Source organism: Pelodiscus sinensis, chromosome 5 (assembly GCF_049634645.1).
Source record: "Pelodiscus sinensis isolate JC-2024 chromosome 5, ASM4963464v1, whole genome shotgun sequence".
Lineage (NCBI taxonomy): Eukaryota > Metazoa > Chordata > Testudines > Trionychidae > Pelodiscus > Pelodiscus sinensis.
In genome coordinates this window covers 134201355-134225712 of record NC_134715.1, presented here as the reverse complement: position 1 = coordinate 134225712, position 24358 = coordinate 134201355, and the positions used below count along the sequence as shown (strand labels likewise).

General features: G+C 51.7%; 1 protein-coding gene across 1 annotated transcript in view; it reads left to right on the top strand.

The window, feature by feature from the left end:
• Positions 1-24358, top strand: part of LOC142829723 (C-type lectin domain family 4 member K-like) — a 114735-nt gene that overhangs the window by 44748 nt on the left and 45629 nt on the right. The gene's annotated exons all lie outside the window — the stretch shown is intronic.

Here is a 24358-nt window from a genome sequence, read left to right as displayed (position 1 = left end):
AGGAACACCATGGACAGCTGCATGTGGGCAAGACTGAAGAACCGTGAAAGACTTTGCATGTGCAGCAAACAACTGTCACCAAAACAGGAAAGGAGATAGCCGGAGTTATGCAAACAAGTTATGTGTGGAGTGAACTTACTGCAGAAAGAATTCGGCCTCCTTCAGACGGAGAATTTGCTGCCAGGAAAGCTGCAGTTGCAGCGATGCACTCCTTACAAAGACGTGTAGATTATCTGAGAGTGGGAGCTTATTTCATGGGGCGGTATCAGATCGAATGCAGGATATGGCTCAAGATGTTGAAATGTCTGAGAAAGATTTTGCAGCTGATTTTGAGTTCTGTGCTCTGGCTGCTGGTGAGATACCGGACAGAACAAGTACAGCCCAGCTGGCTGTTTTCCTGCCTGGGACCACCCAGGGCTTGACACTCAAGGGGACTTGCTTTCTTACTCTCAAAGCACGACACCTTCTTGGGAGGCTACATGGGCACTGCACTGGCTCCAGCTGTCCTTTGAAAAACAGAGCGGCCTTACCACTGATGGTGTCCCAGCCCTGGCTGGATCTCGTAGGGGATCGGCTGCCTTAGCCAAGAAGGAAACGGGTCGCGTTGGTCTTGAACCACGTCAGTGGATTGTGGATCACCTCCTCAGAGGCGAGAGGCAGGAGTGAGGACAGAACGGAGGGTTCCCGGCCTGGGTAGCTTCTCCCACGAAGGGAATCCCGTTGTTCCGGCTGTGGAGAAGCACGACCACAAGGCAGCGTTTGGAGTCACTGGGCCAGTCGCCTGTCCCGGCTGGATTCGGGTCTTTGCAGGCAGGAGCCATTGCTCCCCCCTGCTCTGAGCGCCCCAGGAAGGCTCCTCCAACCTGGACTGGCCCCTCCCAAGGCCCATGGTCGGCCAAGCGCTGCTCAGCTGCTGGAGTGGTCCGTACGCTGTGGGCTGGCCAAGCCTCCCGCTGGCGTCTCCCAGGAGTGAACGGCTGAAATACAAGTTCAGAGCCAACACCCGTCACATCCCCCACAAAAATGATACTCTGCACACATCACCCGGCCCACTTTGTACAAGATTTGCTACAAATATAGAACAGTGGTGGCGAGACAGACGGGAGATGGAGGGGCTGTCTGCGACTCCGCGCTGAGGCTGTTCGGGTGCTGGAGGAATCTGCACTTGATCAATGGTTGGTGAAATCTATTCCAGAACTCACAGCCAGTTTGGGGGGGTGCCCGGCTCCCTAACAGCCTAGCCTGGGATTGGCACCAGGCTCCTGGCCTCCCACTGGGCAGCCCCACCACCCGGAACGACACCGTGTCCGGCCCAAACCTCACCCTGACTCAATGGGCTATGGAATGTACTAAACGAAGATAAATGTTAAATTGCCCATCAGTTACTCACCGTTGTGTTGTTTATTTAACGTAGAGCTGTCTTTCATTTATTATCACAAAGTGCATGGACTAGAAGTCACCCTAAACCAGGAATCCATGGCACCCAGCACACCCAGCGAGCATGACAAACGGAGGAATGGGCGGGGATAGAAGGACCAGGCGATGGACAAAGGCTCCCATGGTGAGCGAGGCAGAATTGCACCATTTGACCTTTTCTGATGGCCCCATGTCACCTGAAAGACTAAAAATGGAGAGAGAGAGAGAGAGAGAGAGAGAGAGTGGACCCACCCTTCGGAATGCAGCACAGAACACCCGAGAAAGCCACACACTGTTTGCAACACTTGGCACATAGAAGAGGATGTGAGATTTGCGGATAAATTGGTGGGGTCACATTTGCCAACAGTGACAGCACATTAGCTTCTGATGCAAATGTGGCGTTTGCTACTGCGACAATGAAGCTGAGAGAGTGTCACTGCTTTTCTGAACACAGGAGGTCAACTTCCTTTGATCAAAACTTCCTCGTGGAATGAGGAGTAACGGTAGTTCGAACTAAGAAGCCTAGTTCGAACTACCTAGTTCGTGCCCCGTGTAGCCACGCAGCACAGGGTTCGAACGAGCAGGGATTTAAAAATGGCGGAGCCCCGTTTATGCAAATGAAGCCCGGGAAATTCAAATCCCGGGCTTCATTTGCAATTGCGGTGTGCCTACATTACCCTCCTATTTTGAATTAGGAGGGTAGTGTAGACATACCCTGTGAGACCCTTTTACAGGCCCGGCCCACAACATTTTGGTACCTGAGGCAGGGAGCTCAAATGACGCACCCATTCCCCCTCGCTTGGGCCAAAACTTTGAAAGGTCTCAGTTCTGCCTCCTTCCTATTCTACTCCTCTCGTGGCACTGCTCTACCACCTGCCCCAGTAAAGGAGAACTAACAACTTAAAATGCCTCTGGGTCCTAGTGGCACCCCTCGCACTGGCCGCCTCTGTTCGCCTCATGGTAAGGCCAGCCCTGCCCTTTTAGATACCTGAAAACTGCTCTCATGTCACCCCTCAGTCTTCTCTTTCCAAACTCAACAAGGGAATTTCTTCAGTCTTCCCTCATAGCTCTTGTTCTCTAGAGCTTTCATCATTTTTGTTGCTCTTCTCTGAACCTTCTCCAGTTTCTCCACCTCTTTCTTGAAATGCAGTGCCCAGATCTGGACATAATACTTCAACTGAGGCTTAATCAGCGCAGAGCAGAGCATAAAAATGACTTCTCGTGTCTTGCTCACCACACTCCTCTTTATGCCTCCCAGAATCATGTCTTTCTAATCTTCCCCCTGAATACCTGTGTTGTTTGCATGCCCCTCTGCCATGTACATTGGTTAAACTGGACAATCTCTACAAGAAAGAATTAATGGATACAAATCAGACACCTGAAAAGGCAATACACTGAAATCTGCTGGGGAACATTTTAACTTGCCCGAACATTCATTAATGGATCTCAAAGCCACTGTATTATTTCAGGCTCATTTCATAAGCCAATTCTACAGAGAGGCCTCAGAGCTCAACTTGATTTATAAGTTTGATTCCTGCAACAGAGGTTGGATGGCTCGCTACATTCCACATCCTAATGACATAAAAAACCCCAAAACAATGGGTACTTAAGAACACTTAGGACCTTCTCTATCAGCTGCATGGAGCATGGACAGTCTAATTGATTATTCATTTCCCTTTTTTTTCTTTTTTCCCCTTCTTTTTCCTTTTCCCCCTCCCCCTTCCGCTATTTATTTAGAAATGGGACTCTTTATAACGCCACTCATCTGGAGAAGTGGGTTGTGCCCACTGTCACATAAAAAGCCATATGTAGGCCTGCAGGGGTTAAATTTGTATTTCTCTGGGCCAATCATGAGCCCTACTGGCAAAAATACCAGGTTGTCTTTATCAGATGGCCTTCATCACCCACAACTTCCTATGCTTGATAGCTGAGAGCCGAGTATGGGATAAATAACATGACCTGGGTTCTCAGTCCCATGGGAACACTGAGTGTGGCAATGGGCCAACTCCCACACACTCACTAAACAGCCAAAGTATAAAATCACTGGGGATCTCACCCCTCTGTGAGTCTCCCCAGGGACCTAGTCCTTGAAGGGTGTCCTGGATCCCCACAACTGGAACCACATCCACAGCAGCCTGGTGCGAGGTGACTGGAATGCGATTCCCTGCAAACTGAGGGGCTTAAGCATTTTCAAGTGCCTGTTACTCTTTCATGCATTGTTTTGCCTGTGCTTATTGGCGTATTACTTTGCGGTAGCTGTGTAACCATCTGCCAGTATTAATCCTGTAAGTTTGCGGATGATACCAAACTGGGTGGGGTTGCGACTTCTTCGGAGGATAGGGACATAATTCAAAATGACCTTAGCAAGTTAGAGAAATGGTCAGAGGTAAACAGGATGAGGTTTAATAAAGAGAAATGCAAAGTGCTCCACTTAGGAAGGAACAATCAGTTCCATACATACAAGATGGGAAGCGACTGTCTAGGAAGGAGCATGGCAGAAAGGGATCTAGGGGTCATAGTGGACCACAAGTTGAATATGAGTCAACAGTGTGATGCTGTTGCCAAAAAAGCAAATATGATTCTAGGTTGTATCAACAGGTGTGTTGTAAGCAAAACTCGTGAAGTCATTCTGCCTCTCTACTCTGCGCTAGTTAGGCCTCAGCTGGAGTACTGTGTCCAGTTCTGGGCGCCACATTTCAAGAAAGATGTGGAGAAATTGGAAAGGGTACAGAGAAGAGCGACAAGAATGATTAAAGGTCTAGAGAACATGACCTATGAAGCCAGGCTTCATGAACTGGGCTTGTTTAGTTTGGAAAAAAGAAGATTAAGGGGGGACATGATAGCGGTTTTCAAATATCTAAAAGGGTGTCACAAGGAGGAAGGAGAAAATTTGTTCCTCTTGGTTTCTGAGGACAGGACAAGGAGTAATGGGCTTAAAGTACAGCAGGGGAGGTTTAGATTGGACATTAGGAAAAAATTCCTAACTGTCAGGGTGGTCAAATATTGGAATAAATTGCCAAGGGAGGTGGTGGAATCTCCCTCTCTGGAGATATTTAAGAACAGGTTAGATAGACATCTGTCAGGGATGGTGTAGGTGGAGCTTGATCCTGCCTTGAGGGCGGGGGGCTGGACTCGATGACCTCTCGAGGTCCCTTCCAGTCCTATTATTCTATGATTCTATGATCAGCTCGGAGCAGGGCTTGGAGCAGGGCCAGTTTGCATCTATCCACACGACTTTTACCAGGAGCTTTGCACTCAGGCATGTTCTGGGCCCTCCTTCGGTTTCTGTGACCCCAGGGGCAACCGGCAAACAGCGACCGGCAAACACAGACTGTCACTGGGATCAGGTGTGACCTGAGTGTGATACAGCAGCCAGGAGGTTCCGGGGGCTGCAGAGTGGGGGGCAGCCCCAGCCCTGCGCAGAGATGACAGTCTGGTTCTGCAGCTGTCACTTCTCTGGACTCTGGGCATCTCTTGGGCTGTGTCCACACTTAAGAGCATTTCCAAGGGAAAGAGTTCTGCCACGTCCAAATGTCAGAAAAACCACTTCTGAAAGAAAAACAGTAAAACTGCAATGTGTGTATCTGTTCCCGACTTTTCTTTGTGGTGTAGACATAACCTCACACAACCAGGGGCACTGCCTGGCTCCCACCTCAGCAGCCAGCAAGAAGCCTCACAAGCAATCCCCTGAGACACCCCAGTGTTCCCTATGCCTCACCCAGCCGCACCTTACACAGGGGAGAGGTTATGAAAGTCAATCTGACCAACTCTGAACAGGTTCTCCCAGGCCCCAAGGACCGGCCATGGTCCCAAGTCAATTCTTACCTCAGATCTTACCCAAACGAGCACTCTGTGCCAATCCTTTAGAGAGGGAGGGAGGGAGGGAGGGAGGGAGGGAGGGAGGAAGAAAGAAAGAAAGAAAGAAAGAAAGAAAGAAAGAAAGAAAGAAAGAAAGAAAGAAAGAAAGAAAGAAAGAAAGAAAGAAAGAAAGAAAGAAAGAAAGAAAGAAAGAAAGAAAAGGTTCAAAGGTTGTGAGTAGGATTGTTAAAGAAAGCACATTACACACACCAGTCCTCAAGTTCTTGATGCAGGCTGTTCGCAGAGGTGCAATAGACTGCTATCTTAAAAGTCTCTGGAGTACCTCCTAGAATCATAGAATCCCCAGAGCTGACAGAGACCTCGGGAGTCATCGATTCCAGCCCCCCGCCCAAAGCAGGACCAATCCCAACTCAATCATCCCAGCCAGGGCTTTGTCCAGCTGGGTCTTAAAACACGTCCCCTTTGTAATCCATCCCAGGGCTTCACCACCCTCCCAGGGAAATGTTTTTTTCTAATATCCAACCTAGACCTCCCTCACTGCAACTTGAGACCATTGTTCATCGTTCTGCCACCGCAGAGAACAGCCTCTCGCCCCCTGCAGGGAGTTGAAGGTTAGGGGTACCAGTTTGGAGCAGAATAGCTCTGGTGTTTATTGGTGACACTTAGTAAACATTGTCCATGAAGAATCGCTAGTGCCTGGGTCACCACCCCTCACAGTAGGTGGGTGACGCCTGCTACTGCCTCCCGGACACCAAACATTCACCATACAAGTACTGAGGCCACAGTCACAGCTTCACAGACCAGACTCAGACCTGTATGTGAGCAGAATAAACAGAACCAGCAACACAGAACCTTCCCGTAGACACCTCACACAGCCCACCGTTCACAGAGCGTGGGAAGCACACAGCAGTGGGTGAAACAGTGATCGGCACTTTCCTATTAAAATCCACCAATGTTACAACCTGGCCCTACGAGGCCGGCAGGGGCTGCCCTAGAACACGTCCCCCCGAATCCCGTGTTCTGATCCCCGCTGACGTCGCTCTGACTTGCTCCCAGCGCTGCAGCTCCTGGGTGAAGTGCAGGCAGGAGTCCGGATGCTGAGAGCCGAGCTGGGAAATGTCAGTGCGGAGAACAGAGAACTCCAGACCTGTCTGGATAACATCACTGCAGCACTGCGAGCAGCGCAGGATTCCTTCAGTAAGTCAGAGCTGCAGTGCTGACCCGCCCCAATTCCTGCCAGTACGGGGATAAACAAGACTTTCGGGCTTTCACCAACACCGAATTCTCCTGCATTAAGAACCACCTGCGGCTATGCATGTGTCGACCCCGCAGTGAGCTGTTTGGAGTTCACTTACACCCTAGGCCTTGTTAGCCTAATGGAAGCCCCCAGCTACCAGATCTTGCTAGATGCTTTAGGCCAGTCCGGGCAGAGGCAGAGAGAAATCGGCCTTTCAGTGCCTGGGGGGTTACGCTCACAACTGTCCCTGTGCCAGTGCCAACCTACAGGCTGTGGGGGGAACCCGATGGGCAATAGACCTGAGACCTTCATCACTGACCACTAATGGTCCCTGAGCACTGTTCCTCCCAGCTAGCTCAGCTGAGTGATGAGTCTTCCCATTCCCATTACAGCTGTGCTGCTCTGCACTGGGACCAGCCGATGCTCCAGCCCAGACACAGCTGCATTTACGTGCTGAGGGAGAGACCCTGGGATGGCTGCTCTCTGCAGCGTCTCTGGGATCCTTCCTACAGCCACAGATGTGATTCTCTGAGGGTACGTCTACACTACAGCGCTAGTTCGAACTAACTTAGTTCGAATTAGTTAATTCGAACTAAGCTAGTTCGAACTAACGCATCTAGAACTAAAAACTAGTTCGAACTAGCGTTTTGCTAGTTCGAACTAGTAAGTCCACATTGAGTGGACTCTGAACAGGGCTTAAGGATGGCCGGAAGCAGTGCCGGCAGGGCATAAAAGGAGGACTTAGAGCATGGAGATACTGTCTCAGGCTAGCCGAGGGCTGCGCTTAAAGGGTCCCGACCCCCACCCCGGACACACAGTTCTAAGGGGTGCCCCGCTTGCAAAGAAGTTCTGGCTTGGAGTGCCCTGAGTGCCCACACTGGGCACATCACACCACTCGGCCATCAGACCGGCTGCACTTGCCGCAGGCTGCCATCTGGGGAGAGGGAGTAATTGGGGGGCTGCAGGAGAGCTTCCACCCCCAGAAGCCCGCAGAGCCAGCCCAGTCCTCCCCATCGGGGGCTCGTACCCCATTCCTCCCTCACCTCCTTCCACTTGCCCTTCCCTAGCCCCCCTTCTTCTTGATGTACAAAATAAAGATAACGTTTCTTCCAACATTGACTCTGTCTTTATTGAAAAAAACTGGGGGAGACTGGGAAAAGGAGGTGGGAGAGGGGAAGAGAAAGGCTGGGAGAGGGGAGGGCAACTAACATGATCAGGGGTTGGGAACAGGTCCCAGATGAAGAAAGGCTACAGAGACTGGGACTGTTCAGCTTAGAAAAGAGGAGACGGAGGGGGGACAGGATAGAGGTCTCTAAAAGCAGGGGTTGGGTGGAGAGGGTGCATTCAGAAAAGTTCTTCCTGAGTTCCCATCAAGAAGGACTAGAGGACACCAAAGGAAAGGAATGGGTAGCAGGCTTGAAACTAGTAAGAGAAAGTTGTTGTTCTTGACAAAGCAAATAGTTAACCTGTGGAACTCCTTGCTGCAGGAGGCTGTGAAGGCTACAACTAGAACAGAGTTTAAAGGGAAGTGAGATAAAGTGATGGAGGTTGGGTCCATGGAGTCCTATTAGCCAGAGGGTAGGAGTGGTGTCCCTGCCCAAAGTTTGTGGAAGGCTGGAGAGGGATGGCACGAGACAAATGGCTTGGTCATTGTCTTCGGTCCATCCCCTCCAGGGTCCCTAGGGTTGGCCGCTGTTGGCAGACAGGCTACTGGGCTAGATGGACCTTTGGTCTGACCCAGGACGGCCATTGTAAGCTCAGGGCTCAGGGTCGGGGGTCTCAGTGGACCCCCTTGATTTTCATGCACACCTGGTCCTGGGTGGCCAGGCTGGCAGCTCTCCTGCCCTAGACAGCCACTTTCCTGTGCCTAGTGCGGAGATCGTGGACGAGGTCCACGATGTCCGCACTAGCCCAGGAAGGTGCCCGCCTCTTGCGGTCCAGGGCAAGCTCCCGGGAGCCGCCAGCCTGGTCCCGGCAAGAGGGGGTGGGCTGGGGGGCATCGGGTGGGTGGCTCTGTGCCGTGCCAGATGCAGGGTCTGCTAGCTGGGTGCTGGCAGGCTTGCACCTGGCACGGGCACCGTAGCCAGCCCGTGCCCCTTTAAGGGGTCCGGGGCTGGGAGGGGGGCATAGAGTTTCCCTGGTGTTGGCCAGAGTGGCCACCAGGGAAACCTGGGGAGGGCTAGCCTCCCACTAGTTCGAACTAAAGGGCTACACAGCCCTTAGTTCGAACTAGCTAGTTCGAACTAGGCGTTAGTCCTCGTAAAATGAGGTTTACCTAGTTCGAACTAAGCGCTCCGCTAGTTCGATTCAAATTCGAACTAGCGGAGCGCTAGTGTAGCGCATAGGAAAGTTAGTTCGAACTAACGTCCGTTAGTTCGAACTAACTTTCTAGTGTAGACATACCCTGAGTGTCTGGAGAATCAGGCTCAAACACTCCCTGGGCCTCGGGCAGCCAAGGGGCCAGGGAAATGTAGCAGAAGCCCTGAGCTCCCTGCGGGTGCCCCTGCGACTAGCCCAGGTGTCTCACCCCAGTGTCTGCTCCCAGGGGACGTGCGGACAAAGCTTTTCACAGGCTGGAGGGGTCACGGCAGGAACCTCTATTACTTCTCCCAAGAAGAGAAGTTGTGGTTCGAGGCCCAGCAGTTCTGTGTGTCTCAGGGCTCACACCTGACCTCCATCTCCTCTCAGGGGGAGCAGGTGAGTGCAGGACCATCCCGGGGCTCGGACCGTGGGTCAGGGCCTTGTTTTATGTCAGAAGCAGGAGGTGGGTGGGTGACAGCTGAGGCAGCAAACCTGCGACGTGCCTTGTGCCAAACTCTGGGCAAGTATACCCAGCCCTAGAACCTGACACAGAGATCCACTCATCAGTTAAGAAGCAGAGATGGGCAGGGGCACGGTGCTAGGCCTGGACACCCCAGAGTCTGGGGGGAAGGAGGGAGGGGCATATCGGGTCTGGTTCATTTCTCTAGGACAGGTCGCGGTGGTTACTCCGTGCAGATGCACAGACTCAGACCCAGAGACGCTCCAGGACTCCCACAGGGTCTCCCAGTGAGTCGCTGTCAGCGCTGGGGGTTAGACACCATGTCTACCACTGCCCAGTGCCCTGCTCACATCCCCAGACGCCCGTTCCCCTCCCCAGCCTGCTCAGCCCAGGTAGCTGCTCCTGCCCCTGCAACCTGCCTTAAGTGGCCTGACCATGCTGGGATCTGTGTTGGGCAGGAGTTCCTCTCCAAGGGGACGGACGGACACTCGTACTGGATTGGACTCACCGACCAGGGCACTGAAGGTCGCTGGCGCTGGGTGGACGGCTCAGAATACAGAGCAGACGCCAGCAGGGGGGGTATGTCTACACTACAAAGTTAGTTCGAACTAACGGACGTTAGTTCGAACTAACTTTAATAGGTGCTACACTAGCGCTCCGCTAGTTCGAATTTGAATCGAACTAGCGGAGCGCTTAGTTCGAACTAGGTAAACCTCATTTTACGAGGACTAACGCCTAGTTCGAACTAGCTAGTTCGAACTAAGGGCTGTGTAGCCCTTTAGTTCGAACTAGTGGGAGGCTAGCCCTCCCCAGGTTTCCCTGGTGGCCACTCTGGCCAACACCAGGGAAACTCTATGCCCCCCTCCCAGCCCCGGACCCCTTAAAGGGGCACGGGCTGGCTACGGTGCCCGTGCCAGGTGCAAGCCTGCCAGCACCCAGCTAGCAGACCCTGCACCTGGCACGGCACAGAGCCACCCACCCGATGCCCCCCAGCCCACCCCCTCTTGCCGGGACCAGGCTGGCGGCTCCCGGGAGCTTGCCCTGGACCGCAAGAGGCGGGCACCTTCCTGGGCTAGTGCGGACATCGTGGACCTCATCCACGATCTCCGCACTAGGCACAGGAAAGTGGCCGTCTAGGGCAGGAGAGCTGCCAGCCTGGCCACCCAGGACCAGGTGTGCATGAAAATCAAGGGGGTCCACTGAGACCCCCGACACTGAGCCCTGAGCTTACAATGGCCGTACTGGGTCAGACCAAAGGTCCATCTAGCCCAGTAGCCTGTCTGCCGACAGCGGCCAACCCTAGGGACCCTGGAGGGGATGGACCGAAGACAATGACCAAGCCATTTGTCTCGTGCCATCCCTCTCCAGCCTTCCACAAACTTTGGGCAGGGACACCACTCCTACCCTCTGGCTAATAGGACTCCATTGACCCAACCTCCATGACTTGATCTCACTTCCCTTTAAACTCTGTTCTAGTTGTAGCCTTCACAGCCTCCTGCAGCAAGGAGTTCCACAGGTTAACTATTTGCTTTGTCAAGAACAACAACTTTCTCTTACTAGTTTCAAGCCTGCTACCCATTCCTTTCCTTTGGTGTCCTCTAGTCCTTCTTGATGGGAACTCAGGAAGAACTTTTCTGAATGCACCCTCTCCACCCAACCCCTGCTTTTAGAGACCTCTATCCTGTCCCCCCTCCGTCTCCTCTTTTCTAAGCTGAACAGTCCCAGTCTCTGTAGCCTTTCTTCATCTGGGACCTGTTCCCAACCCCTGATCATGTTAGTTGCCCTCCCCTCTCCCAGCCTTTCTCTTCCCCTCTCCCACCTCCTTTTCCCAGTCTCCCCCAGTTTTTTTCAATAAAGACAGAGTCAATGTTAGAAGAAACGTTATCTTTATTTTGTACATCAATAAGAAGGGGGGCTAGGGAAGGGTAAGTGGAAGGAGGTGAGGGAGGAATGGGGTACGAGCCCCCGATGGGGAGGACTGGGCTGGCTCTGCGGGCTTCTGGGGGTGGAAGCTCTCCTGCAGCCCCCCAATTACTCCCTCTCCCCAGATGGCAGCCTGCGGCAAGTGCAGCCGGGCTGATGGCCGAGTGGTGTGATGTGCCCAGTGTGGGCACTCAGGGCACTCCAAGCCAGAACTTCTTTGCAAGCGGGGCACCCCTTAGAACTGTGTGTCCGGGGTGGGGGTCGGGACCCTTTAAGCGCAGCCCTCGGCTAGCCTGAGACAGCATCTCCATGCTCTAAGTCCTCCTTTTATGCCCTGCCGGCACTGCTTCCGGCCATCCTTAAGCCCTGTTCAGAGTCCACTCAATGTGGACTTCCTAGTTCGAACTAGCAAAACGCTAGTTCGAACTAGTTTTTAGTTCTAGATGCGTTAGTTCGAACTAGCTTAGTTCGAATTAACTAATTCGAACTAAGTTAGTTCGAACTAACTTTGTAGTGTAGACATACCCGGGGTGAGTAACATGGAGACTGATCCCGTGTTAATGTCTCGACACAGGCTCTTTCAGCAGCGTCTGTTCGGCCCCTTGGTTCTGTGCAGCCCCCAGTACAAGGGGCCCGATCCTGAGGGAGGCTCCCGAATGCTGCCCCAACAGAAATTCACCTTCCCAGGAATTCCTACACACGCCCCTTTGCTCAGAGCCTCCCTGGGGACTCGCCATTGACCTGAATGAACCACCTGGATTTACACCAGCTGAGGGGCTGGCCCTGAGCCAACTCCACCCAGCCAGCTTGGAATGGAGCGAGCAGCTGGGTCCAGCGCTCTCCCTGGGCCGCACGGCGCTCCATCTCCCCCGCTGTGGGGTGCAGGCTGCAGGGGCCGGGGCATGGCCGGAGCCAGCTGGAGCTGGTGCATGGAGCGCAGGGGCTGGGGCTGTGGCCCATGACCGGGGCAGGGAGAAGCCAATGAGGGAACCTGCTGCCCTCTCTTTCCATCACTTTGCTGAGTCATTTCTGGGGGTCTTGGTCCCCTGCTAACTACAGAGTCCGTGCAGCAGAACCGAGGTCAGCGTGTGGCCGTGGTTCTCCTGAGACAGTAACACTCTGCCCTGCAGGTTCTGGTTGCCCGGTGAGCCTAACAATGCTGATGGCAGAGAAGACTGTGCTCAGTTCCGCACAGAGAGGCAGACTTTGTGGAACGACGCCTCTTGCACTCTCCGTATTCGGTGGATTTGTAAGCAGGCCTATGGACAGGAGGTGATGCGCAATATCCCCTGCTGAAGGTATGAGGGGGGCACAGATGAGCTCCCTCTTCCCCCAAACTCCCGCGGAGCAGAGGCAGAGGGCAGATAATTAATGAACTGGAATTCTTGGAATTATCTCTGAGGTCTCTGCAGCATTATGCAAATATATGTAATATGATCTCATCTGGGTCCTCTAGCAAGCAGGAGCAAAGCCTCGTGACTTGGGTGTTCGTTTGTGAGCGCTGACAGCACCGCACCATCCTCCCTGATACTGCCCCGGCCACACGCAGAGCAAAGACATCGTCCTCCTCCTTCTCTCCTCTTCTTTTTCACGCGTGGTTTGTTTGGGGAGGAACTTAGGGTTCTGGGGTGGGGGTGACCCTGGATGTTGAGTCCAGTGGAGAAGGGGGGTATTTTGTTTCATCTCATTATTTTCCATGTACTTTGTCCTTCTTTCTGGCTGTAGCAGAGACACTGGTCCCCTGCTGCCCGGCATGAATGGGTCTCTAATTTGTATGTTTCCAGGTCTGTCAGTAAATAAAGTACTTGGACCATGGAGTTACTACTTTGAAATCATTCAATAAATAATAATTTGCTGCCTTCCACTAGAATTTCTATTTTGTTTTTGCACCTTTAAAATCAGATGTAGAAAGATGTAGAAATACATATATATTCTCTAAATATAGAAATCTCTATATAAATAGAACCCTCCATTTTACTCTAGAGCTGGAATCCCAGAATGTTTGGCTTATGGGGAGCCAGAGGAATATTTCCATGGAAACTGAAGCCTATCTAGGCTCCGCTCTGCCAAGTCTCCCCTCCTCTTCCGACATTTTTTACGGAAGTGCAGACACACTCTTTCAGAAGCCCCTGTCTTCCTTGTGCCACGAGGAAGAAGGGCTCTTCCAAAAGAGGAGGTTTTTCCAAAATTTGGCCCAGTGTAGACAGGCCAAATTTCAGAAAAGCCTCTGTCACATTACCGAATTGGAGGGAAGCAGCCAGATCGCTGCTGCACCCCTAGGTGGGGGTGTTGGCCCCAGAAATCTGTATGAAAGGGAGCCATGTGGGGTATTGAATGGGAGCTTGTTGTTTTCTGATCCTGTGTACACTGTTTATGTGAGTATATAATGTCTGTGTGTGTAGATCTGTAATCTGTGTGGAAACTGAAGATTTCCCTGCATGTGGTTAAGCATTGGGCAGGGCCGAGCCTGTGGAGCCTGTGGACATGCTAATTACCTGTGGGACAATGGCTCTCAATAGGCTATGGACACACCCAAAGAATGGGATTTGTCACCTGAGGGCAGCCAGCAGGAAATATAGAGATTGGCCTCTGACCAGGTGACTTGCTGCAGACTAGAAGAGGCCAGGAAGGAGTATAAAGAGGCCATGTGGTCGATGCCATTTTGTTCTCAGCTCAGCACTTCATCCCAGAGGCAGCACTGCAGGGATTGAAGAGCCCGGAAGACCTGTGAACCCATCCTGATCGTAGGATGTGCAATAAGGACTTTTAACCAGCAGCTGCAACACCTCTGCTAGAGCCTGCATCGAGAACTGGGAGATTCGGTGCATGTAACGTACTGTACTTTAATAACCTTACTCTCGTGCTTTTCTTTCTTGTGTTAATAAACCTTTAGATATAGATTCTAAAGGATTGGCCCAGCGTGATTTGTGGGTAAGGTCCAGAGGGTAAATTGACCAGGGATCTGTGGCTGGTTTCTTGGAACCGGACAGAACTTGTTCGGGGTAGGTGGGATTGGGTGCTAGGACCCCCCACCTGTGTATAGGCCCGGGGCCATCTGGGGCACGGATATTGCTGGGGTGTCGAAGGGGTTTTGCTCGGGAGGCTTCAGGCAGGTTGCTGAAGCGCTCTGTGGGACTGGTTTGTGGCCTGTTTGGAGAGGTCGCCAGTCAGGGGGACTGTAAAGAGCCCCGGATTTGAGCAATTCGCCCTGAGCGGACGCCCTAAGCTGTGCCCAGACATGGCCCGGTCCGTCACAGCCTCCTCTGACAAAACTATCGGGAAAAGGTATGCAAATGGTGGAGTGCAATTTGCGTACCTTTGACCAAGAAAAGCAGCAGTGTAGACCTGGCCCGAGGCCAGGTGCTCAGGACACTGAGGAAGTGTTGCAGCCAGACTGAGATCCACGAGGGATTGAAATGGCTCGGGTTCATCAGCCAACCATTATTGGGTTTCTTGCACCTTTCTCTGAAGCGTGTAGAAGAGGCCAGCATCAGAGGCAGGTACCTGGGCTAGATGGACCATGGATCAGCTCCAGCCAATTACTGAAAATCTGAGAAGGCAGAAGCACCGTAGAGGAACTGAGAACTGACCTCAAGGTTCCTCCTACACTGAGTCAGCTCTTGCAAAGTTCCCTTGCGTGGTTGTTTTGTTTGGGTTAGCTGGTGGAATTCAGGTTTCAGTGTGAGATGACGGTGCAGCTAGCACACTTCTCCTGGGAAGAAGAAGAAATACCGACCGGACCAAACCCCTCTTGACCATTGCACACGCTGCTGCTCCTTCTTGGGCTTACCTTTGCCAAGAGCAGAGCTGAGCTGTGGCTTTGTTCTCCCAAGTCAGCCCATGCTAAGAGCCGGGAGTCCATGAGAACAGGGCAAGTTGGTACAAGTTGATCATCTTTAACATATCAAAATCACAGCAGAAGTACTCTGAGATGTTTCTGTTCACACCAGAGCTGCGTCTACATTGGCTTTTGCACAAAATCTTGCCACCTGTCTACACGGGCCATGATAATTTGTGCAAGAACACTGACTTTGTAATGTATAAAATCAGTGGTTCTTGTGCAAATACTCCGACACTCCCACTCAGGGATAAGCCCTCTTGAGCAAGTATTCTTGCGCAAGAGGGCCAGTGTAGACTGGAAAGTTAATTTCTTGCGCAAGAAAGCCCGATGGCACATCTCTTGCGCAAAGGCCCATGCCAATGTAGACACGCTCTTACTCAAGTACTCGCGTTAAAGAGTATTTGCTCAAAATCTTGCCAATATAGACGTAGCCATCCTGTATTAATGTCTTCTCCCAAGCTCTTTCAGCAGTGTTTGGGGCTGTGCAGCCCCCAATGCAGGGGGCCCGATCCTGAGGGGGTCTCCCGGGTACCACCCCAACAGAACGTTGGCCATGGTTCTCCTGAGACAGGAACACTCTGCTCTGCAGGTTCTGGGAGCACCCTCAGCCTGACAACTGGCACCAGGGGATCGGCGGCAGAGAAGACTGTGCTGAGATCCGCACAGAGATGCAGATTTCATGGAATGATTCCAACTAATCTCTGCCTGTGTAGGAGAAAAATCAAATAACTCCAATTGTGTCTAAGGGGGGATTGTGAAGGAAATCAAAACTCTCTAAAAGAAAACTGCTGCAAGGGTTAAAAGTTTTCCAGGCCTCTCTCTCTGTAACAGAGAGAAATCATCTTAACTCTAATCAAGACCCTTACAACGCCTCCTATCTCAACTTCATGGAGACTCCTAGTCTGTCACAATTTGTCGTATAAACTCTTGTCTTGTCACAGTTTGTCTTGTAGACTCCTCACTCAGGTTATCATGTGCCTTTGTACTGTAAAACTGACTTCTAGCAAACCTGGGCTGCGTCTAGACTGGCATGATTTCACGCAAATATTTTTAACAGAAAAGTTTTTCTGTTAAAAGTATTTGCACAAGAGAGCGTCTACACTGGCATCTTTTGCGCAAAAGCATCCGTGCCAGTGTAGACGCTCTCTTGCGCAAGAAAGCTTCGATGGCCATTTTAGCCATCGGGCTTTCTTGTGCAAGAGATTGATGTTGCCTGTCTACACAGGCCTCTTGCGCAAGAACAGTTGTGTAAGAGGTCGTATCCCTGAGCAGGAGCGTCAGAGTATTTGCACAAGAAGCACTGATTTTATACATTAGAACGTCAGTGTTCTTGCGCAAGTACTCGCAGTCAGTATAGACAGGCAGCAAGATTTTGTGCAGAAGCAATGGCTTTTGCGCAAAAATTGCCAATGTAGATGTAGCCAATCAGTCTCTCCGCGTTACTCACCCCCTGCTGGCTTCTGCTCTGTATTCTGAGCCATCCACCCAGCGCCAGCAGCCTTCAATGCCCTGGTCGGTGAGTCCAATCCAGTGGGGTTTTGCGTGGGTCTCCTTAGAGAGAAACTCCTGCCCAACACAGATCCCAGCATTACACGTCTGCACTGCCACACTATTTGCAAATCACTAGCACTCTTCCGAAATAACTTTGACCGTGTCTACACATCCGGTAGTTATTCCGAAAGAGTGTCAAAATACTGTCATGCAGGAAACTGCTTACTCCGACTCCTGCAGCCCTCAATGCACAAGGAGTAAGGGAAGTTGGAGGGCGAGGGCTTGATTTTGAAGTAAGTGCTATGTAGTCCCTCCCAATTTTGAAATAAGTGCCGCAGCTCAATTTGTGTCGCTTATTTCAAGTTGAGCCCTGCAGGGTAGGCAGCCCCACAGACTCAACATGCCAGTCTGACTGTATTTGACGGTCCCAGGCCTTGTCAGCTGGGGCAGACATTGCCTGGGAAACATAGGGTCATGTCTGGACACATTCTGAACCAGTGCCAGTGAAGTAGGGCAATTTGGAGAGTGAGAAAGAGGATCCAACCCAAGGCCTTCAGAGAAAGGGAGGAGCCTAGACGAGTTAAGGAGAACGTAGGTGGATCGCTCTGTGTCTGGCAAGGACCCACTAATCAGTAGCTGGGTTGTGAAATCTTTCCTGTGTGGTTAGAATACTCACCGCTCCGCTACTGGTTATCTGCCCGCTTCTGTCTGGTTCTTTGATTGCTTGTGTCTGGGTGTAATTCAATAACGGGGGTGCGATATGATTGGCTACATACATTTCAGTAGAATACTGGTTGAGGAATAGCTGAAGAGATTACTAGAGGCCGTGGGGGTAGGAACTAAGGGGAAGCAGGGAAACAGGGGCAGAAAGGAAAGGAAACTAAATTCATGCTTGATGGAAACTAACCCCAATGATCGTCACATTGTTTGCATCTCTGGACGCCGGGTATTGCTGTTCTCTGGCCACGTGAGAAGGCGTTGCACGTCTGATATGAATGTACAAAACATTGTTGCAACCACTGTTCTATGTTTGTGCCAAATCTTGTGCAGTGGGGGCCAAGTGAGGGGTCTATGGAAAGCTGATGATTCTCTGGCTCTCTTTATACAGCGCATAGGCCTGTATCCTTGTATTTCACGTTATGAGTGGCAGCTCTGCACAGGTGCTTCAGCTGTTTGCATCTGGGAGATCTCAGTGAGGAACTGTGCTGTGATTGTCCAGTCCAGCCAGTAAACACTGGCCATTGCCTAAGTAACGGACTGAGTTCTGCACGGACAGGTGACTTGCTCATGTGACAAAGGCCATCTTGGGAGATACTTTCACACAATGGGATTCCCTGCACTTGGGCAAGGGTACAAGGAGGATCTGGGGGCTTCCTCCATCTTTGTATTCAGTCTGCTCCTCAATAAGGTCTTTGTTCCCGTCTTCGCGCCATCATGTCCGAAGCATCTTTGTATGAACTGGACCCGGAAGGACGGATGACCCCTCCTATCGCAGGACGTCTTCTTTTCAGCAGCAGTTTGTTACAGCTCTGCTAGGTGCCTGCCTCAGGAACTGTGTGGTTGGGGTGTCCAGCAGGGGCAAGCCTTATTTGCATACCTAATGAGCCGCCATTTTTTCAGAAGAGGCTCTTACACCAGAAGGAGCTGTCTACACTGACCCTACTTGCGCAACAGAAACCCTCTTGCGCAATGCCGTTACGCTGATTACTTTTCTGGAGGAACGGCATTGCGCATGAAGGTTTTTGTTGTGCAAGAAGGGACAGTGTAGACAGCCTGGGAGGAGACGGAGGTCAGGTGTGAGCCCTGAGACACACAGAACTGCTGGGCCTCCAACCACAACTTCTCTTCTTGGGAGAAGTGATAGAGGTTCCCACCGTGACACCTCCAGCCTGCGGAGAGTTTTGTCCGCACGTCCTCTGGGAGCAGAGACTGGGGTCAGACACCCGGGATAGTCGCTGGGTCACCTGCAGGGAGCTCATTTCCCCTGTCCCTTGGCTGCCCGAAGCCCAGGGAGCGTCTGAGCCTGGTTCTCCAGTCGCTTAGCGAATCACTTTGGTGGCCATAGGACGGATCCCAGAGATGCTACCGAGAACAGCCAGTGCAGGGTCCCTCCCCCAGCATGGAAATGCAGCTGTATCTGGGCTGGAGCATGGGCCGGTCCCAGTGCAGAGCAGCACGGATGTAATGGGAACGGGAAGACACCACTCAGGGGAACTCAGGAGGGAGGCGGGAGGAGGGGATGTAGCAGGCCCTGCTCTCAGCGGCTCCCAGTGGAAATACATGCTGAGTGGGAGAAGTCGTTTTTCCAAAGGGCAGTCGAGGTGCAGAAACTCAGACAAGGTCCCGTGGCACGTTTGCTGCAGATATGGGAACTGAATCAGCTCCCTGAGCTCCAGGCCCGTCTCTCCGGCCACGTCTTCCTGACACTGCTGCCCTGTGACCTGTGAGCGCGTCCCCTGCACCTGAGTGAGTCTGGGCCACAGACCGTGTGTGTGCACAGCCCCTGCCAGATGGACAGACAGGCAGTTGTGGCACTGCCCACACGAGGGCACTCTGCCTCCATAAATGTGACCGGGCCAGTATCCAAACTGTTGTAGCTGCTGTTCAGGGTAAAATCCTAAGTAGTTAAATGTTTAGCTTGTAATGTTTGATATTTTAGGGTAGCCCTGTTAAATCAAAATGGAGGAACTGTCGTCCATTTTGTAAAACACAATGAAAGGCGAGCCACACGCCCTGGGTCTGTCACATCATGATTTTCCCGCCTTTGGCAGAAAACAGGTAAACAAGTTCCAGTTTAAACTGGATTTACCTCAGAGGTACGTCGCACGGGGTCTCCCCAGCAGGGGCCGGCTCTGAGGGGTCTCCCTAGCAGGGGCAGGTGATGTGGTGTTTCCCTCGCAGGGGTCTCCCACCTCAGAGGGCATCCCTTTGGTATTTATGGTCCTGCCACTTTTCTTCCACAAATTGATCTGAGGAAGCGGGTCTGGCCCACAAAAGCTCATCACCTAATAAACCATCTTGTTAGTCTTTAAAGTGCTGCATGGTCCTGTCTGTTGTACCATTTATTGTTTGTTGTTAACCATTTCTGAATGCCCCCTGAATTCCCTATTTTGTAAATTTACCCTTAATAAATCGGTCATTCGTTAGGTTCACCTAAACTGAGTCCTTTGATTAATTAAGATGCGCCACCAGATAATAGACGCTGGCCATCACAGGATTCGAACAGAGGGTTCAGTATTGTTAGGGGACTCCACTGCTGCCTTATCATTTCTCCCACCCAACACTGGGTAGGAAGAGCTCAGAGATTGGGGACAGAAGCAAACTGAGGCTCAGAAGAGCACCTCCACCAGTGCCCAGCTTCCACCACAGTCTGAATTCAGCCCTGTCTGGCTCATGAGCTGCATCTCTCTGCCCCGCAAGTGCAACCCCGACACTGCTGGACTAGGGGGGACTCTGGCATGAGGGACACACTAGTGAAAGGACAGAAGATGCTGACCACTAGCAGAAGCAGGGAGGGATGCAGCAGCCATTCACTGCCAGGAGGGCGTAGACGGGAGCCTGGTGCAGCCGTTCACACCTGGGAACAGAGCCCCCATGGGCAGAGCAGTGGACAGAGCAGCAGTTGATTGGAAAGGGAGAAGGCCAAGGGGCAGGGGGCACGTGGATGCACCCACCAGCCTCCAGCCAGGCGCATGCTCGGCTTCCATGCCTGGGGAGGGAGTGACCTGCTGCCGGGCCCCAGGCTGAGACTTACTGTCCAATTCCCTGGCGGGCGCGGCCGAGGTGTTAGTGGGCTGTAGGGAGACTCTCAGGTTCCGCGCAGCTTCTTCCACCTCCTGCAGCCGGCTCCGTCCCTGGGAATCTAGAGATCAGGTGTCGGCGGGTCAGTGACCGGACTGACCTGGTTAGAGACGTGCCAGGCCTAGAGCAGGGCCTGCCCCACACACCCGCCTGAGCACGGTGGCTGTGGCTGTCTCTTTGCAAGCCTCCCCCACGGGCACACGGGAGCCCAGGCCGGTCGGGTCGCTGCTGCTGCACGGGGCACCCCTGAGGTGTGGGGCAGGGGGGCAGCTCTGTGGGGCAGGGTGCTGCACCTGACACGCCGCAGGCAGGTCAGTGTGAGGGGAAACTCCCCGGCTGGTAGTCCCCGCGACAGTGGGGCACACGCCTGCGGAAGTTTCGCAGATGCATGTGAGAGTGGGATCTGTTGGGAAGATGAGTAAGCCCATGGTAATGTGGGAATTAAAAAGGAATAAAAATATAGAAAAAATTAGAGAACAGAGGAAAAATCAGTGTTTAGTGAGAGTGGAGTTTGTTGTAAAGCTGTTGAAAAGGTCACTTTTGTTTACATTTTAAAAAATAGAGAAAGGGCTTATTATATAAAAGAATTATAACAGAAAAGGGAGTTTTTCTAGAGTGGGGTTTGTTTTAAAGGTAAATACGCACATGGTAAAAGACCACTTTTGGAGAAATTAAAAGATGCTTTAAATACCTTAAATATTAAGGTAAGTTAAGAGTGGAGCATTTACGTTTATTAAATATAAAGGTAGGCGAAGAAAGTTGCATTTAAAGGAGTTATTGTGAAATTAAAAGAGAAAACATGGCAGAAAAGAGGGAATTTTAAAATATTTTTAAAAGTGGAGGCTGTTCAGCAAGCACATGGTGAAAACACTAGAAAAAAGGCTTATTATCATAGAATCATAGAATACTAGGACTCGAGAGGTCATCAAGTCCAGTCCCCTGCCCTCACGGCAGGACTAAACACTGTCCTAGACCATCCCTGATAGACATTTATCTAACCTACTCTTAAACATCTCCAGAGATGGGGATTCCACAACCTGCCTGGGCAATTTATTCCAGTGTTTGACCACCCTGACAGTTAGGAACCTTTTCCTAATGTCCAACCTAAACCTCCCTTGCTGACTTTAAGCCCATTGCTTCTTGTTCTGTCCTCAGAGGCCAAGATTAACAAGTTTTCTCCCTCCTCCTTATGACACCCTTTTAGATACCTGAAAACTTGTCAGCTGAGGCAGCCATCGCCCAGGAAACATAGGGTCATGCCTGGACACATTCTGAACCAGTGCCAGTGAAGTAGGGCAATTTGGGGAGTGAGAATTCATGCTGTAGCTCAACCACAAGCCGTGGGCTTGATGCAGGTAACAAGCCGAGGTCTCTGGCCTCTGTTACACAAGAGGGAGGGGCAGTCTAAGTGATCACAATGGTCCCTTCTGGCTGTAGAATCTGTGAATCACCTGCTACCAAGAGCAGGCGGCTGACCTAGGAGCCAGGCTGCCTTGGGCAAGTGGTAACTCACAGGGGCATTTCACATCTGGGACAACAGTTTCAATCCAGCTGCTGAAGGCTCCGTTATTTGTACATCCAGTGCAGAGGGAATTGTGTTATGGGCTCCAGTGTGGAGGTGGTGTGTGGGAGGGGGCCCAGGGCGGGGGCAGGGGATTCAAGTGAGTCAGCATACCTTGATTATTTATAAAGGAGTCAGCCGCGGTTTACCTCTGCTCCCACAGAAGTTCTTCCATTGGCTTCGGTGAAGGAGAGGTAAGCAAACCCCAAGTGCTTCTGGGAATCCAACCCAGAAACTTGTATCTTTACTTCCTTAAATGCAGGTTTGCTACTAACACAAACAAGAGCAAAGGCACAAATTGTAATTTAAATGAACTTTCTCCTACCAGCTGTTTTAAAAAATGTAAATAAACCACACAGCAACACTGGTGTTTATTTTACAAGTCTTTAAAGAGATTTGCATAGAAGTTGGTAACATTTGCTGGGACTGTAAGCTAGTTTAGCCTATGAAATCCTTCTTCTTCCACTTGAAAAGGGAGCCGTGTGCAATCAATCACCTGTTCTTCTCCCTGAAACTCCAGTTGATCAAAAGTTCTCTGTGAACAGCTTTCCTGGGCATTGCTACCTTAGATGTCAGAGACAGTGTAAAACCAGCAGAGGGAGCTACGCTACTTTTCAGGGGAGCTTGAACCAGGTAATTGGGTTTTTACAGCAGATAATCAAAATTCTTCACACTTCAAACTTTGGAAAGCCTCTTTCCTTTGAAATTTGACAAACAGAAATAAAGTAGTGCTGAAAATCTCAGTTTCCCCCGCCATGCTTCTTTGCTGTCGTGTTTGTATGTCAGATTCGTGTGTATTGGTCGGTGATGATGGTACTTTTGTGAGAGGATTTAATAGAAATCTGTAGCACAGAGTGCATTCCCCACTACATTTAAGGTAGCACAGTTTTTAGTGCTCACACTTCAATATTGTTTGTCCTAATTGAAAACTTTACATTAGAGGCAATTATTGAAATCATACGAACTGGTTGTGCTGGTGACAACTGGCAACAGTGGTTACAATTCAACGGTAGTTACTAGGACAAACCCATGTCAGCTGTCGGTGCACATGCGTTGTGTACTCCCTGTTATTTCCTAGCAGGTAGCGGGGCTGATCTTATACAGGTGCTGGTCTTTCCACTGTTAGTAACCCTGCACTCTTTGCAGGGGAGCGGTATTCACAGGAGCCTAGCTCTATCTTGACTTACCTCCCGTGAAATGGGTTGAAGTTACATCACAACCCAGGGCTGCTTTGGTGGGAGCTCTGGGGCTGCGGGAACCATGTGTCTCCCGGCCACTGCCCCCCCCCCCCGACTTACCCACCCCCAGTGGTTCTTTCCTGGCCCCTGTCGCTGCCTGCACAGCCCAGCCTGTATAGCTCCCTGTGCAGCCACACGCCCGCCCTGCTGGGAGGGGACTCAGGCTGAGGGTGGTGGCCATCTGGTTCCTGTTCATTGCTTTGTGTGGACAGAATCCCAGGGTCTGGGCAGGGAGATGCCCCAACCACCGCTGCCTTCGCAGGAAGAACTTCCTGAGACGTAGACAATGCTGCATTGGGTCCTTCCAAGGAAGTGACGGGGGGGGCTCCTGTGCGGGGGAAGGAGCGGCTGTGTTCAGTTACACTGTGCTTCGGAGGAGCAGCGGGAGAACCCAAACACCTGTTAACCCCTCTCCCAGCAGACCCTGAATTGCTCCCCACCGTGGGGCGAACACACCGTGCGATGCACACGGCACAGCAGGCACCACTTGGCCGTTAGCGAATACTGGCACATGTACCCAGCGCTGCTCCGTCCTTAACTCCGATTGGTACCACGGCTGTTTGCTCTTCCCTTCCCGCCCCTCAGGGAGAGAGAGCAAAGTGCCCAGCTCATCTGTCCCCTGACTCCCCAGCCAGAGTGAGGAATGCAGCAAGCTGCGCACTTTCCCCTCGCTCCCTGAAAAAGAGAACAGCCAGCAATCCCCCCTATGAATTGGGGCGGAGGGGGGAGCTTCATCCTCCCCATTGTCTCTATAGGCACATGTACTGTGGGAGAAAAATCAAATAACTCCAATTGTGTCTAAGGGGGGATTGTGGAGGAAATCAAAACTCTCTAAAAGAAAACTGCTGCAAGGGTTAAAAGTTTTCCAGGTCTCTCTCCCTGTAACAGAGAGAAATCATCTTAACTCTAATCAAGACCCTTACAACGCCTCCTATCTCAACTTCATGGAGACTCCTAGTCTGACACAATTTGTCATGTAAACTCTTGTCTTGTCACAGTTTGTCTTGTAGACTCCTCACTCCATCCTTAACTCCGATTGGTACCACGGCTGTTTGCTCTTCCCTTCCTGCCCATCCCCAGCCAAGGCACCGAGCTGAGATCACACATCCCCTCCTCCCCCCCAAGCCCCCCAGGAGCAGCACAGACCCTGAAATTCTTCAGATGTGAGGAAAATGCAGATGGGGGCCCAGCTTCCAGGGAACCCGCTCCCCCACTGGGATCAGAGCCCCAGTGAGTCATTCAGATGAGCCCCCTGTAACAGTGAAAGGGG